Source organism: Panthera tigris, chromosome D4 (assembly GCF_018350195.1).
Source record: "Panthera tigris isolate Pti1 chromosome D4, P.tigris_Pti1_mat1.1, whole genome shotgun sequence".
Taxonomy (NCBI): Eukaryota; Metazoa; Chordata; class Mammalia; order Carnivora; family Felidae; genus Panthera; species Panthera tigris.
The window spans coordinates 41,973,636-41,993,426 of NC_056672.1; the positions used below are offsets into that span (position 1 = coordinate 41,973,636).

General features: G+C 34.9%; 1 protein-coding gene across 2 annotated transcripts in view; it reads left to right on the plus strand.

Moving 5' to 3' along the window:
• Positions 1 to 19,791, plus strand: part of CNTLN (centlein) — a 307,277-nt gene that overhangs the window by 221,228 nt on the left and 66,258 nt on the right. The gene's annotated exons all lie outside the window — the stretch shown is intronic.

Here is a 19,791-nt window from a genome sequence, read left to right on the forward strand (position 1 = left end):
TAATTAAAACTTGTGTTTTCTTTTTTCTAACATATTCCATTGTGTATTGCAAAAGTAAGCATCAAGGAATAGACTGTTAAAGCTAATAATATTGACAGACTATCTTTTCCAGTTTAAATGCTCAGTTCTTTGACCTAAGAGCCTTACTCATAATTCAGCTGAAACATGTGACAAATGAGTCTCAAGTCTTAAGAATAACAAGGTGTAAATGTTAACCTCTTTTGTTCTAGTAACATTACTTAATTGTATCATAACTGTGGAAACTCCTTGATAGCCACATACGTGTCATCATGTGGACTTAAACAGCATTGTTTCATAGAAGCAAACTACCAGAACCATATTATAAAAAAAGATGCAGCTTTACCTGTAAAAACACCTTTTAGAATATCTTTTAAATGTTTTGTAGTAGGTGTTAAATAATTATATATAAGATACCAGCTGGCAGATATCAAATGTAAATGTTTGTGGTATTTTACATACTAGAAAATTTATTTTATGGTAAGCTTTCCCCTGAAATAATATGTGTTTCAAGAAAGTATAATACTCCATGTCATTCATTTAAATATGAATAGATGAATTATTTTATTAATTTCCTTTCTGTATTTGTTTAAATAACAACATGGATTTCAAGAGGCTTATTATCACTGTGGATTGCATTGTGTTCTCCCAAAATTCATGTGTTGAATCCCTAACCCCCAATGTTATGGTATTTGGGGATGGGCTTTTGTGAGGTAATTACGTTTAGATGAGGTCATGAGGGAAGGGCCCTCATGGTGGGTTTAGTGCCCTTATAGGAAGAGAAAGAGAGCTCTCACTAGAACCTGATCATGCTGACATTCTGATCTCATACTTCCAGCCTCCAGAACTGTAAGATATTAAATGTCTGTTTTTTAAGCTACCCAGTCTATGGGGTTTGGGTTGTTGTTATTATAGCAACCCAAGAATAGTAATGCATATTTTGGTGCTAGCTTTGGGTGCTATTGTAACAAATATCTAAAAATGTGGAAGCAGCTCTGGAACTATGTAATGAGTACATGCTGGAAGCGTTTTGAGGTTCATACTAGAAATATGGACATTAAGGATATTCTGGAGAGGTTTCAAATGAAAATGAGGAACATGCTTTTGGAAACTGGAGGGGAGGCAATCCTTGGTGTCAGAGAACTTGCCTGAACTGTGTTCTAGTGTTTTGTGGAAGGTAGAATTTGAGAACAATGAAATTGTATGTTCTTTTATTAAAACTTTATTTTAGAGGGAGTAGCTTTAGGTCAGAGCAAAATTGAAAAGAAGGTACTGAGATTTCCCATATACTCCATGGCCCCCCACATGCATAGACTCCCTCATTATCAATATCCCCACCAGAAAGGTACATTTATTACAATTGTTGAACCTACTTTGATACATCCTAATTACCCTAAGTATACAGTTTACAGTTCACTCTTGGTATTGTTTGGGTTTGGACAAATGTATAATGATATATCTCTGTTCATATATTCATTTTCACTGCCCTAAAATTCCTCTATGTTTCACCTGTTGATCCTCTGCTGGCCACCCCCCACCTTGCCTCAATCCCTGGCAACCACAAGTCTTTTTACTCTCACCATAGCTTTGCCTTTATAGAATGTCATATAGTTGGAATCATACAATATAAAGGGTTTTCAGATTGGCTTCTTTCTTTTAATAATATACACCTAAATATCCTCCCTGTTTTTTCATGACTTGATAGCTCATTTCTATTTAGCATTGAATAATATTCCATTGTCTGGATGTGCCAGTTTATGTATCCACTCAGCTTCTGAAGGACATCTTGATTGCTTCCATGTTTTGGCAATTATGAATAAAGCCACCATAAACATCCCTATAGAGGTTCTTATGTGCATATAAGCTTTCAGTGACTTTGGGCAAATACCAAGAAGCATGGTTGCTAGATCATATGTCAAGAATATGTTTAGTTTTTGTTGTTTTTGTGTTTTTTTTTAAGTTTATTTATTTATTTGGAGAGATGAGGAGAGCACATGCCAGCAGAGGAGGGGCAGAGAGAGAAGGAGAGAGAGAATCCCCAGCTGTCAGCACAGAGCCTGACGTGGGGCTTGAACTCACAAATGATGAGATCATGACCTGAGCCGAAAGCAAGAGTCAAAAGATTAACTGACTGAGCCACCCAGGCCCCCCAAATATGTTTGGTTTTGTAAGAAACTGCCAGACTGTCTTCCAAAGTACTTTACCATATTGATTCCCACCAGCAATGAATGAGACCCCCATTGCTTCACATTCTCACCAGCATTTGTTGACAGTGTTGTGGATTTTGATCATTCTAAAAGTGTGTAGGGGTATTTCATTGTTGTCTTAATTTGCATTTCCCTGATGACATATTATGTGAACCATCTTTTTCTATGCTTATATGCCATCTGTTTGTCTTCTTTGGTAAGGTGTCTGGGTCTCTTGCCCACTTTTTAATTCAGTTGTTTGTTTTCTTACTGCTGAGTTTTAGGAATTCTTTGTATATTTTGGAAAACAGTCCTTTTTCAGATGTGTCTTTTGTAAATATTTCTTCCAGCCTGTAGCAGTATGGGCCTTCTCATTCTCTCGACATTTTCTTTTGTAGAACAGAAGTTTTGAATCCTAATGAAGTCTAGTTTATCAGTTATTTTTTTCATGGATTATGCTTTTGGTGTTGTATCTAAAAAGTGATCTCCACACTCAAGATCACTTAGAGGTTCTCCTATTTTATCTTCTACGAATTTTTTAGCTTTGCATTTTACACCTGTGTCTGTGATCCATTTTGAATTAGTTTTTGTGAGGGTATAAGGCCTGTGTCTAGATTCTTTTTTTTTTTTTTCTCCTATAGATATCCAAGTGTTCTAGCACAATTTGTTGGAAAGCCTGTCTTATTTCCATTGGATTGCTTTTTTATCAAAGATCAATTGACTCTATTTATGTAGATCTACTTCTGGCTACGTGTTCTATTCCACTGGCCTATTTATCTATTCTTTTACCACCACATGGCTTGATTACTGTACCTTTATAGTAAATCTTGAAATCAGGTAGTGTTAAGTCTTCTGACCTTGTTCTTCTCCTTCAATACTGTATTGACCAATCTGGGTCTTTGCTTTTTCATATAAACTTTAGAATTTACTCATCTCTCCTTTTTTAAATTTTTTAAGTAGCCTCCATGCCCAACATGGAGCCCAATTCATGAACCTGAGATCAAGAGTTGGACACTTAAGGGGTGCCTGGGTGGCTCAGTCAGTTGGGCGTCCGACTTCAGCTCAGGTCATGATCTCACGGTCCATGGGTTCGAGCCCCGCATCGGGCTCTGTGCTGACAGCTCAGAGCCTGGACCCTGTTTCGGATTCTGTGTCTCCCTCTTTCTCTGACCCTCCCCTGTTCATGCTCTGTCTCAAAAATAAATAAATGTTAAAAAAATTTTTTTTTTAAAATAAAGAGTTGGACTCTTAATTGACTGAGCCACTCAAGGACCCTCTTCATATAAACTTTCGAGTCAGTTTGTCAATATACATGCTGGGATTTTGATTGGGATTGCAATGAATCCAAAGGGCCATCTTGACAATACTGTATCTTCCACTCCATGACTATGGAACATCTCCATTTATTTCTTCCTTGATTTCTTTTATCAAACTATTTTATATTTTCTCGTACAGACATTATACATATTTCGTTAGATATATATCAAGGTATTTACTTTTTAGGTATGCTAATGTAAATGGTGTTTCACTTTTTTAAATGTTTATTTTTTGAGAGAGAGAGAGAGACTGAGCAGGAACAGGGAAGGACAGGTGTTTCGCTTTTAAATTTCACCTGTTCACTGCTGGTATGTTGAAAAGGGATTGACTTTAATATATTAACCTTTTATCCATCAACTGTGACATATTCACTTATTTGGTTCAAGAGTTTTTTGTTGGTTCTTTTTGATTTTCTGCATCAACAATCATATTGTCTGTGAACAAAGACAGTTTTATTTCTTGCCTCCAATTCTGTATACCATTTACTTCATTTTCTTGTCATACTGACTTAGCTAGGACTTCCAGTATGATGAAAAGCCAGGGTGAGAGGAGACCTCTTGCCTTGTTCCTGATCTTAGTGGGAAAGCTTCAAGTTTCTCACCATTAAGTATGATGTTAGTTATAGGGCTTTTGTAGATATTCTTTATGAGTTGAGGGTGCTCTCCTCTGTTCCTAATTTACTGAGTTTTTACTATAAATAAATGTTGAATTTGTCAAATGATTTCCTGCAACTAGTGATGTGATCATGTGATTTTTATTTTTTAGCCTGTTGATGTGAAGACCTACATTAATTGATTTTTATGTCTTGACTTGTTATATCAACCCAAAAAGAGGAAATCCTCATATTGTATATGATGCAGTTAAGACTTAAAGAATTGATGTTAACTCCGTTGTCTTTCTACTTTTCTTGATCTTAACTCCATAGTCTTTCTACTTTTCAAAGTTGACTTTTTATACAGTTTTACATTTAATAGTTTTAAAGTTTAACATTTGTGAATTCTGTGGTATCTAACAGCTAATTTGCTCCTCAAAGACAAAAACCATGTATTATACTTCTTTGACAACTTTCACAGAATCTGCATAATTAAGGTCATAGTACATTCTCAATGAAAGAATGAAGTTTGTTTTATGACTAGTTTTTTGCCAAGATACTGATATGATAATGCATATTCTTATCAAGATTAAAAAATTGTAGGAGTGCCTGGGTGGCTCAGTTGGTTGAGTCCGACTTTGGCTCAGGTCATGATCTCACGGTTCGTGGGTTCGAGCCCCACATCTGTGCTGACTGCTCAGAGCCTGGAGCCTGCTTCAGATTCTGTGTCTCCTTGTCTCTTCCCCTCCCATGCTCATGCTCTGTCTCTCTCTGTTTCAAAAATAAATAAACATTAAAAAAAATTTTAAAGATTAAAAAATTGTTTTCTACTTCAAGTACCTTCCACTTTTCTTTATATCCTTCTAAATCTAGCATATCACTTAAAGCCTGCTTCATATATCACTTCCTACATGTAACATTTCCCAGAGACATTCTTCTTTCTTAAGGTTAGCATAAAATACAAGAATAATTCTGTTTTTAATTTATTATGTTGAAGTAGTAATATGATGTATAAGTGAAAGTATCCCACAGACTTTTGTGATTAGGAACTAGAGAATCAGTTTTGAGAATTGGAAGAATAGATAAATAGGTCAAGACTGAATATTCATTTACATTAAGAAAGTGAAGGCATTGGTAACATTAAATGAAAGAATTATAAAGTTTACAAATCAATTAATAGATTATATAGTATCATGAAAGTGTTGGAAGTTATGGTTTTGATAGGAGAGTTAGTCTTATGGTGCTTTCAAGAAGAATGAGGCCTACTGTCTTCTGTTTGTCAAAAATCCTACCAGGCCCACTTCATTTATTTGTGCTACCTTTCTGGTAACTATAAGCATTTAATTTTCTGAACCCTGATTTGCACAATGGCCCTACGTGTTTTCTAAAGGAAAAGGATACTCCTTTTTGTCCCTCTAAAATGGTATTTCTGTATATTAATAGCAGTATTAACTAATCCCCAGTGTCTTGTATTGAGGAGGCATGATACTATTTCCAAAAGTTAGAAAAGAGATACTTTATAAAATGTGGACCAGAGAACCAGACTTTCACTCTAGACCATTTTTGCCTAATAGCCTTTAGTCTGCCTTTACCATAACTCCTCAACTACAGTGTCCCAAGTAATCTCAGAGCTCAAGTATAATATGTCAACATACATGACATAAATACACACTGATGTTTATTTTGTGATTAAACACCATTATCTCCTCTGATGTCTTGATGAATTCTTGATTCCCCTGCCATCTGAGTCAGATACAGGTAAATTTTACAACAGCAGATTTTGTTCTCAGAAACTTTTTTTGGCAGCTGTGATCTTAAAGCAGGTTCATTTTTAGGATTTGAATTTTCAAGTTTACTTCAGCTCTTGTCCAATTTCATTAACCAATTAATCTTAAATTAGTTTAATCAAAACCCAAATAAAAGACTTCTCCAAGTGTCAAAATCTGGAATTAAAAACAACAGCATAACCCTTTCAACAAATATCTTGGGTTTTTAGGTTAATCTAGCATATAAACTTTGAGAATACTAACTACTAAATCTGAAGAGTCTTTAAGTAAACCCTGTAATTCTAAAAGGACCATATTTTGTGGATCTCCATAAAACATTTTAATCTGGGTATACGTATATGATTACTATTGTCTCCTAAATTTACAGTTATCTTTGGTTTGTATTTATTTATATAACTCTTATTTAAAAGACTGAAGGTATTAAATTGTACTGGACTTTTTTTTTTCTATCAGGAATTGTAGAATTTTAAATAGCCTCATTTTCATTTTTGTGGTCTGTATTCACACCTCTAGTAATAATGAAGTAGAAAACTACTCTCTCATTGTATTTCATTGCTAATCTCCAGAGTTTTCTTTTATCTTATCCCAATAGCTTGTGTAGTACACATTCCTTGTAGGGTATTCAGTTTATATATGTCAGATTCTCTAGGGCCATGGCTTTTGCCAGATGAAGCACTTTTGATTTTGAAGCTGATGAAACACAGTGCTATTATTGATCTGTGCATGACATAGCCTGTCTCTCTCCTAGCAGAGTGTAGCAACATTTATCCAGGAATTTGTGAAATGTCACTCGGATCATGTTCGCAAGGTAAACTGTGCAAAAACCAGGATCTGAGCTGAGAATCCATGTGGAATTGGACGTGACTGTCTTATTCCTATGTCTTATCTTCTAGATGAACCAAGTGATATTTGTTAACAGAATGTCTGTGTCTTATATTAGACTTTGTAAGGAACTATTATTATCATCACTCAGAACACTATGTACTGGAAAATCATACTTTTTATACTCTGTTTTTAGATTCACTTGTGATCTTACCCAGAAAATAGTAAAATAAGAAAATATGATTTGAAAACATCAGCTAGAAATTTATTTTCTGTTTATAATAAACCAGTGTTATAATATATTACACAGTATTATATTCCTAGTAGTGTTTTTATTCTTTGCATCAATGAAATGTCAGGTAAGTGTCTTATTATAATATCAACGTGCCTAGAAGTGACAAACTATAACATTTTTCTCACTATGGAATTGTTGTGATATTTATTAAGGCATATATTTTAGAGTTAGGTTTTAAATGCCTAGAATTTTGGTTTGCAGATGGATAGATGTATTTGTTACAATTCCTTTTAGTTTAATGTACCTAACATGGGTAAGGCATTCTAATAATAGGATATTCAACAATGAATTAAACAATATCTTTGGCCCCTATGTAAGATACTACTAGGAGAGATGGACATGTGTATCACAATACAAGGAAATTATATATATAATATATATATATATATATTTTATATCTATATAATATATATATAATTCTCTATATTCTATATAGAAAATATACATAGAGAGAGAATATATATATTCTCTCTGTGTGCTGTATGTACTGTGGATGTGTAATAGATGGAGAAAGACAGTCATTCATCACAGTCATTATTTAGTAAGGCTTTTGAAGGAGGTGGCATTTGGGCTTAGACTTATAGTTTGGTTTGATTTTGAAAGCTGTTATAAGTAAAACAAAGCCATTGGATGAAGGAAAGCTTGAAAAGGCATCAAGGTGAGAAAGCAGTTTGTTGTGGCTAGTGAATAATCTGGTATAGCTGTGGTTCTCAACTCTAGCTGCATGTTCTCCTCACCTGGGGAGCTTTAAAAAATACTTATGCCCAGATCCTACCCTAGACCAGTTAAATCTGCATATCTGGTAGTGATCCTTGCACCTTGATAGTTTTTTAAAACTCTCAGATGGTTCTGCTGTACAGTTAGGCCGAAGGCTAAACTTTGAGAAAATAGAGATTAAATAGAAGTAAATGAGAGATTGTTTAAATATCATGGCAAAAGACAACAAATATCTAGACAATACCAATAGAAGTAGAAAGAGCCGGGGAAAAAACACCAAGAGATTTCACAGTGGTATAATACAGAGTTTGATGACCAATCATATATGGCAAGTCAAAAAAAAAAAAAGTATTCAAGGTGCCTGTCAGGATTCCAATTAAAGTAACTAGAAAGTTGATGATAGACTATATTTGTGGCAATATAATATACTAAATATTGTGGGAGGAAAAAACCTCATATGAAAGCATACCCAGAAAGTTGAATAAAATATAACAAATTTATTTATAAATGCACACCATTTAAAAATATAGAACATACAAAAGAAAGAAAGGAAAGAAGAAAGCAAGCAAGCAAGCAAGAAGAAATGTGAACCCCTAGAGGCTAAAATCAATGACACCTTACCACTGTCACCAAGTGGCAATTTGTCACTGAAGTGAAGATATCAGGTGAGATACAGGATATGTGAGTGTAAAATGCAAAGGAGAGGCCTGGGCTAGAGGTATGAATTTTGGAGTTATTTAGATCAGATTTTAAAATGTGAGGCTGGATGGGATCACTTAGGAAGTGAAGGTGGATAAAAGAGAGAAGAGGTCCCAGGTCAGAGTACAGGGTCCTCCAAGCTTTAGAGCTTGGACAGATGAATTAGGATGAGAAGAGGTGAGGTCAGTTAAGTAGGAATAAAACAAAGAGGAAAGAGTATCTCTTTTTTTTTAATTAAATATAATTTATTGTCAAATTGGTTTCCATACAACACCCAGTGCTCATCCCAACAGGTGCCCTCCTCAATGCCCATCACACCCACTTTCCCCTCTCGCCCACCCCATCAACCCTCAGTTTATTCTCAGTTTTTAAGAGTCTCCTATGGTTTGCCTCCTTCCCTCTCTGTTACTCCCCCCCACCCCGTCTTCTGTTAAGTTTCTCAGGATCCACGTAAGAGTGAAACATATGCTATCTGTCTTTCTCTGTATGACTTATTTCACTTAGCATAACACTCTCCAGTTCCATCCATATTGCTACCAAAGGCCATATTTCATTCTTTCTCATTGCCAAGTAGTATTCCATTGTGTATATAAACCACATCTTCTTTATCCATTTATCAGTTGATGGAAATTTAGGCTCTAGGAAAAACTATGTAAGAGCCAAGTGATGAAAGTGTTTCAAGGACAAGTGAACAACTCTATGTCAAATGCTGTTGATTAGAATGAGTTCATGAGAGGAACTGAGAAATGGGAAGAGAAGGAGAAGAATTAGAGAACATAGTTAAATGTGCATACATTTTAGAGTTATCTCAAGGAATTTTGCTTTATCTAAAGGGGAACATATATATATATGAACATTAATAACGGGCTCAAAATAATGCAAAAATTACAAATTTTATCACTTTTAAGATAAAGCTGTCATTAAGTGTATATATTATTTGAACAAACAATAAAAAGTCTTGCTCTAAATATTTATCAAAAATGTTCACATAATTAGGCAGAAAATCAGCTCTCCACAAACTTTAAATATTTGGTGTCATATAAAAAATACTGTCTAACATAAGTAAAATTGGAAATCAGTTTAAAAACTTAACTTTGAAAATTCTGATGCAAACTTATAGAGGCATTTCCAAATAATTAATGGGTCAAAGAAGAAAATAAAATAAAAATGAGAAAATACTTCAAATTGAATGACATCAAAACTTGGAGGATGCAGGTAAGATAGTACTCAGATGGAAATGTATATCTTTAAATACAATAAGACTAGAAAAAGGTTAAAAATTAATGAGCTAGCAATGTAAGAATTCAATTTAAGAATGAGCAATTGGATAATCCCAAAGAAAAAAGTAAGAAGGAAATATTAAGATAAGGACAAAACCTAATATTGTGGAAAGCAAATATGCAATAGATATGATCAAAAAACTAAAAGCTGGATCATAGATACTAATAAATTGACAGGCAATAGCAAGTGCTGATGAGGATGTAGATGAATTAAAACTTTCATACATTGCTGGTGGGAATGAATAATCCTGCAGTATTTTGGAAAACAGTTTGGCAGTTCCTTGAAAGGCAAAATGTAGACTTACAGTATGACCCAGCAATTCCACTTAGGTATATACCCAAGAGAATTAGAAACAGAAGTTCCCATAAAAGCTGTACATGAGTGTTCATAGCAGCATTATTCATAAGAGCCCAAAAGTAGAAACAACCCAAACACCCATATAACATAATCATTCAGGAATTAAAAAAAAAATGAAGTAGTGATACAAGCTACAACATGAATGAGTCTTGAAAACATGCTCAGTGGAGGAAGTCAGTCACTGAAGATCAAATACAGTAATATTTCATTTATATGAAATATCCAGAAAAGGCAAAGTCTATAGAGACAGAAAGTAGATTAGAGATTGTGTAGGCATGGGAGTGGGAAAGGAATGTCTGTAAGTGGGCATGAGATTTCTTTCTGGTATTATTGAAATGTTCTAAAATTAGTCTGTGGTGATAATTGCACAACTCTGTAAATATACTAAAAGTCATTTAGTCAAATACTTTAAAAATGGATGAATTTCATCCATGTAAATCATACCTTAATAAAGCTATCAATAAAAAAAGTAATCCCACATTATGAACGGTTTGTGAGATTGCAATTTGAGTTTTATATGTAAGTTATATTAGGTATACACATTTTCCCAAAGAATAGAAGAAAGAAGCAAATTCCACCTCATTTTATGAAGCTGGTATAACTGTGACACAATAACAAGATAAGATAATATGAGAAAAGAAAATTAAAGTCTCATCTCAGCTATGAACATAGGTGAATATTCCTAAACTATAATCAATGTATAAAAAACTAATATAAATAAATGAGGATAATTCCAGAAATAAAAAGGTTGTTTCATCATTAAAAATTTATTTATTAAAAAAAAAATTAAAAAGAGAAATTGTATTTATATAATTTATTATATAATTATAATATTATATATATTATATATATAATTATATATTATATAATTATAATTATATAATATATATTATATTATATAATTATATATTTATTATATAATTTATATAATTCATTACTACAACACCAGATTCACCTTCCCAGAGAGGAAACAAGTGAACATTACTCAGACCAATTACTTTTGTGAGAAATCCAGAAACTAGTCAAGAGGTACCTCATCCCTGGTGAATGTGAAGCTAGCTGTATCAAAGTTGCTTGTGGGACTCTCTCAACTTAGTCCCTCAAAGCACACTGCTTTGTGTGCTAAGTCCCTCAACTTAGTCCCACAAAGCACACTGCTTTGTGATCAGATGGAAACTCTTGGTTTCCAGGTTTTTCCTGAGGAGGAAAGGAGTATACTCGACCTTATATCCAACATTCTGGCTTTTCAGTGTGCTGCCTGTGGGACTGGCTTTGTTCCCACCTGTCTCAGAGCACTGCCATCCTCTAGATGCCTAGAGGCTACTGTGAACCAAGAAGAGCTGGGTGGCCTGCTGCTGTTGTAGAGGACCCATGGTATACCAGACAAAAGGTGATTACAGCTTGGAGCAGAGGTTGCCCTCAGGGAAAGACAGAAGACTGGAGCAGGTGTCCACACTCAGGGAGAGTGCCTGAGGGATTTGTTTCTGTCTTGCTTGTCTTAGACCTCAGACATGACCCAGATACTCGAGAAGCCTGGGTAACACAGAGCTAGACAAGAGTTGGGTGGCATGCTACTGCCCCAGAGGGCCTTTGGTACAGCAGACGGGGTGATACAGAGAGAAGGATGTACTGTGTGTACAATGTTCTAGGTCCTTAGGGGCTACCTGAGGGACCAGTTTCTGTCTGGTCAGTTCGGGGCACCAGTGGGACTGGGAATGCTCTAGGTAGATGTCTGGGAGCTGTTGAGAATGAAAAAGAGCTGAGTGGCCTGCTACTGCTTCTTAGAAACCCAGTAGAGCAGACACCAGAGCAAGCAAGGAATAATGAGCTCCTGGAGAACAAACAAGCAAATAAACAGAAATTTCTTCTACTTAGAAATCTACACACACCAGTTCAGAGAAGTCACATCTACAGAAAAGTTTTGAGAGCCTCCAGAATCTCTAGCTGGGCTAATTATGGTTAAAGCCTTTCCCTATGTGAAGCCAGTTTGTAGACTGGAAGAGGTGGATGTTTCTTCCAAGAAACATGGATAGCAACACAAAGTTGCAAGGAACACAAAGAAACAGGGTAAAATGGCCCAACCAGAGGAACAAAATAAACTTCCAGAAACTGGCCTTAAAGAAACAGGTATATGAATGATCTGACAAAGAATTCAAAAACAGTCATAAAGATGTTCAACAAGCACAAGAAAATGATGCATAAGCAAAATGAGAATTTTTTTTAGTTTTATTTACTTTCTGAAAGAGAGAGACAGAGAGACAGCAAACGGGAGGGACAGAGAGAAAGGGAGAGAGGGAATCCCAAGCAGAATTTCACTGTCATTGCAGAGCCCAGTGTGGGGCTCGAACTCGTGAACCATGAGATCATGACCTGAGCTGAAATCAAGAGTCAGACGTTTAACTGACTGAGCTACCCAGGTGCCCCGAGAATTTCACAATAAATAGAAACTGCTAAAAAGAATTTGGAGCTTAAGAATGCAATAACTGAACTGCAAATTCACTAGCAGTGTTGAACATCAGCTTTGATCAAGCAGAAGATAGAATCAGTGAAATTGAAACCAGGTCATCTGAAATTAACTAGGCAGAGAAGTAAGAAGAAAAAAGGATGAAAGAGAGTAAAGAAAGCCCAAGGGATTTATAGAATACATTGAGCAGATCAATATATGTACTGTGGGAGTTGCAGAAGAACGGAGAGAGTGAAAGGGACAGAATGTTTATTTAAAGAAATAACGGACAAAGAAAAAACTGCCAATCAAGGCTAACACATCTGACAAAGTTGTCCTTCAAAAGTGAAGAAGAAATAAAGGTTTTCCTAGATCAACAAAAGCTGGGAGAATTCATCACTGCTAGACCTGCCTTACAGGAAATGCTCAAGGAAGTCCTTCAAGTTGAAATGAAAAGACACTAAACAGCAACATGAGAACATATGAAAGTATAACACTCACTGGTAAAAATAAACATATAGTAAAATACAGAGTACTGTAAAACTGTACTGGTGGTGTAATCGCTTTTAATGCTCACATAGACATTAAAAGACAAAAGTGTAAAAAATGACTCTAAAATATGTTAATGGATAGACAAAAGAGATGTGATTTGTGACATCAATAACAAAGTGTTTGGGAGGGAGAAGTAAAAGTGCAAAGATTTTGTATGCTTTTGAAGTTAAGTTGTTATCGGCTTAAAATCAATTGTTATAAGATGTTTCACAAAAGCCCCATGACCACCACAAAAGAATTACCTATAAAAGATACACACAACAAGAGGAGAAAGAAATCAAAGCATGTCACTTCAAAAAATTAAAATACAAACAAAAGAAAGAGAGAAGAACAGAGACAAAAGAGCTCTAAGTTCTTCTCTATCATTAATGACTCTAAATGTAACTGGATTTACATGTACTCCCCAATCAAAAGACAAAGTATAGCCAAGTGGATTTAAGAAAACAAGATCCAAATATATGCTGTCTGTAAGAGACTCACTTTATTTTTTTAATGTTTATTTATTTTTGAGAGAGAGAGAGTGGTGGAGGGGCATAGAGGGAGAGAGAGAATCTCAAGCAGGCTCCATGCTGTCAGCACAGAGCCTGATGCAGGCCTCCATTTAACCACCTCAACATCATGACCTGAGCTGAAATCAAGAGTCAGATGCTTTTTATTCCACCTCAGGAATAGAATTTACTGATTCATCACTTACATATAACACCCAGAGTTCATCCCAACAAGTGCCCTCCTTAATGCCCATCGCCCATTGAGCCCATGCCCCCACCCAACACCCCTCCAGCAACCCTCAGTTTGTTGTCTGTATTTAAGAGTCTCTTATGGTTTCTCTCCTTCTCTGTATCTTATTTTTGCTTCCCTTCCCTTATGTTTATCTGCTTTGTATCTTAAGTTCCACATATGAGTGAAATCATGTATTTGTCTTCCTTTGACTGACTTATTTTGCTTAGCATAATACACTCTAGTTCCATCCACATTGTTTTAAATGGCAAGATTTCATTCTTTTTGATCACCTAATAATATTCCATTATATATATATATATATATATATATATATATATATATATATATGTATGTATACACACACACACACACACACACACACACACACATATACACCACACCTTCTTTATCCATTCATCTGTCAATGGACATTTGGGCTCTTTCAATACTTTGGCTATTGTTGATAGCACTGCTATAAACATTGGGGTGCATGTGTCCCTTCAAAACAGCACTCCTGTATCCTTTGGATAAATACCTAGTAGTGCAATTGCTGGGTCATAGGGTTGTTCTATTTTTAATTTTTCGAGGAACCTCCATACTGTTTTCCAAAGTGGCTGCACCAGTTTGCATTCCCACCAACAGTGCAAGAGGGTTCCCATTTCTCCACATCCTCGCCAGCATCTATAGTCTCCTGATTTGTTCATTTCAGCCACTCTGACTGGCATGAGGTGGTATCTCAGTGTGGTTTTGATTTGTATTTCCCTGATGAGGAGCAACGTTGAGCATCTTTTCATGTGCCTGTTGGCTATCCGGATGTCTTCTTTAGTGAAGTGTCTATTCATATCTTTTTCCCATTTCTTCACTGGGTTATTTGTATTTTGGGTGTTGAGTTTGATAAGTTCTTTATAGGTTTTGGATACCAACCCTTTATCTGATATGTCATTTGCAAATATCTTCTCCCATTCCATCAGTTGCCTTTTAGTTTTGTTGATTGTTTCCTTCAATGTGCAGAAGGTTTTTATCTTGATGAGGTCCCAATAGTTTATTTTTACTTTTGTTTCCCTTGCCTCCAGAAACATGTCTAAAAAGAAGTTGCTGCAGCCAAAGTCAAAGAGGTTGTTGCCCTGCTTTCTCCTGTAGGATTTTGATGGCTTCCTGTCTTACGTTTAGGCCTTTCATCCATTTTGAGTTTATTTTTGTGTATAGTGTAAGAAAGTGATCCATGTTAATTCTTCCACACGCCACTGTCCAGTTTTCCCAACGCCATTTATTTAAGAGACTGTCTTTATTCCATTGGATATTCTTTACTGCTTTGTCCAAGATTAGTTGGCCATATGTTTGTGGATCCATTTCTGGGTTCTGTATTCTGTTCTATTGATCTGTGTGTCTGTTTTTGTACCATTACCATACTGTCTTGATGATAACAGCTTTGTAATACAGCTTGAAGTCCGGAATTGTGATGCCTCCAGCTTTGGTTTTCTTTGTCAGGATTGTTTTGGCTATTCAGAGTCTTTCCTGGTTCCATACAAATTTTAGGATTGTTTGTTCTAGCTCTGTGAAGAATGCTGGTGTTATTTTGATAGGGATTGCTTTGAATATGTAGATTGCTTCAGGTAGTAACCACATTTTAACAATATTTGTTCTTCCAGTCCATGAACGTGGAATGTTTTTCCTTTTTTTTCGTTTTTCCTGTGTGTGTGTGTGTGTGTGTGTGTGTGTGTGTGTGTGTGTGTGTGTTTTCACTTTCTTTCGTAAGCTTTCTATAGTTTTCCGTGTATAGATTTTTCTATACCAATAAACCTCTTTGGTCAGGTTTATTGCTAGGTATTTTATGATTTTTGGTATAATTGTAAATGGGATCAGTTCCTTGATTATTCTTTCTTCTGCTTCATTATTGGTGTATAGAAATCCAACTGATTTCTATACATTGACTTTATATCCTGTGACTTTGCTGAATTCATGTATCAGTTCTAACAGTTTTTTGGTGGGGTCTTTTGGGTTTTCCACTCAAGAGTCAGATGCTTCACTGACTGAGCCACCCATGTGTTCTAGGAGACTCACTGTAGATTTAAGGAGACACATAGGATAAAAGTGAAAGGGAGGGGAGAAAAGATACTTAATGCAAACTGTAACAAAAGAGAGCAGTGGTGGTTATATTAGACAACATAGACTTTAAACGAAAAACTGTTAGAAGAGACAAAGAAGGACATTAAGTAATGATAAAAGGATCGATTTACCAAGAAGATACAGCAATTACAAATATTTATGCACCAAATACTAACACTTCTAAATACGTTAAGCAACTTTTGACAGTATTTAAGGGAGAAATAGACAGCAAGACAATAATGGTAGAAGACTTTAATACTCCACTTTAATAATCCAGACAAGATTAATAAGGAAATGCAGGATTTGATGAACATTGTAGACTAACTGGACCTGCCAGGCATATACAGAACACTCCACCCAACTACAACATTCTTTTCGAGACACGTCTCGAGACAACGTCTCTTTTTGAGAGAAACAGAGCATGAGGATGGGAGGGGCAGAGACAGAGGGAGACACAGAATCCAAAGCAGGCTCCAGGCTCTGAGCTGTCAGCACAGAGCCCGATGCGGGGCTCAAACTCACAAACAGCAAGATCATGACCTGAGCCGAAGTCAGACACTTAACCAACTGAGCTACCCAGGCACCAGTGTTCTTTTCAAGTGTACATGGAACATTCTACAGGATAGACCACATGTTAGCCCACAAAATAAGTCTTAAATTCAAGAAAATTGAAACCATACAAAGTATCTTTTCTGACCACAATGGACTGAAACTAGAAATCAATAGCAGAAGGAAAACTGTAAAACCCACAAATATATGAAGTTAAACAACACACTCTTAACCAATGGGTCAAAGAAGAAGTCACAAGGGAAATTAGAAAATACCACAAAACAAATGAAATGAAAACGCAACGTATCAAATCTTGTGGATGCAGTGAAAGCAGTGCTAAGAGGGAAGTTTAAATACTGCACTGTGTACTATATACACTTACAGATTGGTTGATTGTTACCACAATGGAAAAACTGAACACACTATTTTGATACAGGTTGATACAGTATTTTGTTCGCGATAAAATTCTTTTAGTAAACTACAAACAGCAGAGAACTTTCTTTTATTTTTTTAATTTTTTTTTTTTTGTTTTATTTTATTTTTGAGAGAGAGAGCATGAGCAGGGGAGGAGCAGAGAGAGAGGGAGACACAGAATCCAAAGCAGGCTCCAGGCTCTGAGCTGTCAGCACAGAACCCAATGTGGGGCTCGAACTTATGAAGCACAAGATCATGACCTGAGCTGAAGTCGGACACTTAACCACCCAGGCACCCTGTAGCAGAGATCTTTCTTATTCTGCTAAAAAGTATATACCAAAAACCTAGAACAGCCATCATACTGAATGGTGGAAGGTAAAAGCATTCCTTTAACATCAAGAGAAAGACATTTATGTCTACTATCATTGTTTGTCCTAGACATGGTGCTAGATAAAGGGCACAGGCACCAAAAACAAAGAAATAAAAGTTAAAAGTATGAGACATGAAGAAACAGAACAATCATTAGTTTCAAACACTATGCTGTCTGCACAGAACCTCAAGACAAATTAATAATAGGTTTCAGCAAGATTGCTGGATATAAAGTCAATATATACTAAGATGATGTTTGTATTCACAAGCAATCAACAGAAAATAAAGTCTTAAGAAAGAAATATTATTTAAGTAATAGCAGGAATTATATGCTATCCAGGAATGGAAGACGCATGCCAATTTCAGTAATGTTAACATGTGAAAAGGGAATGTCTTAAAATCACTATATGTTTGCTTTGGAAATACATATATATATATGTATTATATATGTATATTATATATATATGTATATATATGTATTATATATGTATTATATACATATGTATATATATATAATATATATGTATGTATAATATATATGTGTGTATATATGTATTATATATGTATTATATACATACGTGTATATATGTATTATATATGTATTATATATACATTATATATGTATTATATATGTCAGTAATGTTAACATGTGAAAAGGGAATGTCTTAAAATCACTATATGTTTGCTTTGGAAATACATATATATATGTATTATATATGTATGTATGTAATATATATGTATATATGTGTATTATATATGTATTATATACATGTGTATATACACATATATACATTATATACACGTGTATATAATACATATATACATTATATACACATATATGTATATATAATATATATGTATATATGTATTATACATGTATTATATACATATGTATATATATGCATTATATATGTATTATATACATATTATATGTATTATATATATAATATATATGTATTATATATATGTATATATAATATGTATATATATGTGTATATATATGTATATATATACATATATACATATATATATATTAGAAGTATAAAGAAATGTGAGGCAATGATAAACACCAAAGGTGTTCAGGATAGTGATTATTTATGGTGAGTCATAGGAGCTAGATTCATAACCTTCAACTGTATTGGTAATACAGTGTCATTATTGAGTGGTTGGTACATGAGCATTTATTATATATTTCTTTCTGTATCTGTTGTGTATTTGAAATACATCATAAAAAGTGAGGAAACCTGGGGTGCCTGGGTGGCTCAGTTAAGTGTCTGAATTCAGCTCAGGTCATGATCTCGCAATTCATGAATTCGAGCCCCGCATCATGCTCTGTGCTGACAGCTCAGAGCCTGGAGCCTGTTTCAGATTTTGTGTCTCCTTCTCTCTCTGGCCCTTCCCTGATCTCAATCTCTCTCTCTCTCTCTCTCTCTCTCTCTCTCTCTCAAAAATCCCACTAATTTTCAAATATACATATCTAAGTACTGTTTATTCTTTAAGAACCACGGATACAGGAGGACAGCAAAGAAACCAGTTCAATTAATAAATATCGAGCGATTTTACTCCAGATTACCCTCTTTCTAAAGATCTATACGAATCAGAACACTTTATATAGCACAGATTTACTGAGTGATTACTCTGTTAGGTTAAGACTATTTGAAAGAAGACAATTCTAAATAGAAAACAGAGTGAAGGATGATGAAGAAGTTCCTGTGTGAAATTTTTGTGTTAAAAAAAAGCTTTTGAATGAAACCTCTGAGAAATACCTTGTATAGTATCATCTAAGTCTAAACTTTGTAAATCTTTTTTCCTCCTTTAGAAGAAATTTCTAAATTACGCCATGTATTGTCTTATTATTTTTAAAGTAATTTTCATAATGCGTTACTTTTTAATTTAAAAAAAGTCCCATTTTACATGTTGTCAGTAACCTTTTATCAGGTCCAAAAGTTTGCAAAAACCATTCTTTTAAGGGAGCATATTTTTTAAAAAAATTTTAAGGTTTATTTATTTGTGAGAGAGAGACAGAGTGCAAGTCAGGAAGGGGCAGAGAGAGAGGGAGACAGAGAATGTGAAACAGGCTCCAGGCTCTGAGCTGACAGCACAGAGCCTGACGTGGGGCTCGAACCCACTAACCATGAGATCATGACCCGAGGTGAAGTCGGATGCTTAACGAACTGAGCCACCCAGGCGCCCCTGCAAAAGCCATTCTTTTAAAGAAATGTCCATGTTTTTACTCTCTTTAAATCTTAGGAAACTTACACAGGAAATAGAGAAAACATTATTAAGTGGTTTCCCTTGAGAATTTTAGTAGGATGTTATTTATAAATGTAATCAAAATTATATGAATACTTAGTATTGCTTCTGTTAAATTTGTAATGAGTTGTAGATTTTTGAAATCCCCCAACTGGCTTTCATCCAAGTAATTTGTTTTCAGAGCTTATAATGTAGTACAACTGAGGAAAGACATGCCGTTAACTATTGACCCTATCAATTAAATATTTCAATAAGTATTAAGATGCTATTCATATTTAGCATATACTTAAGAAATGTCTATCATTTTACTACTT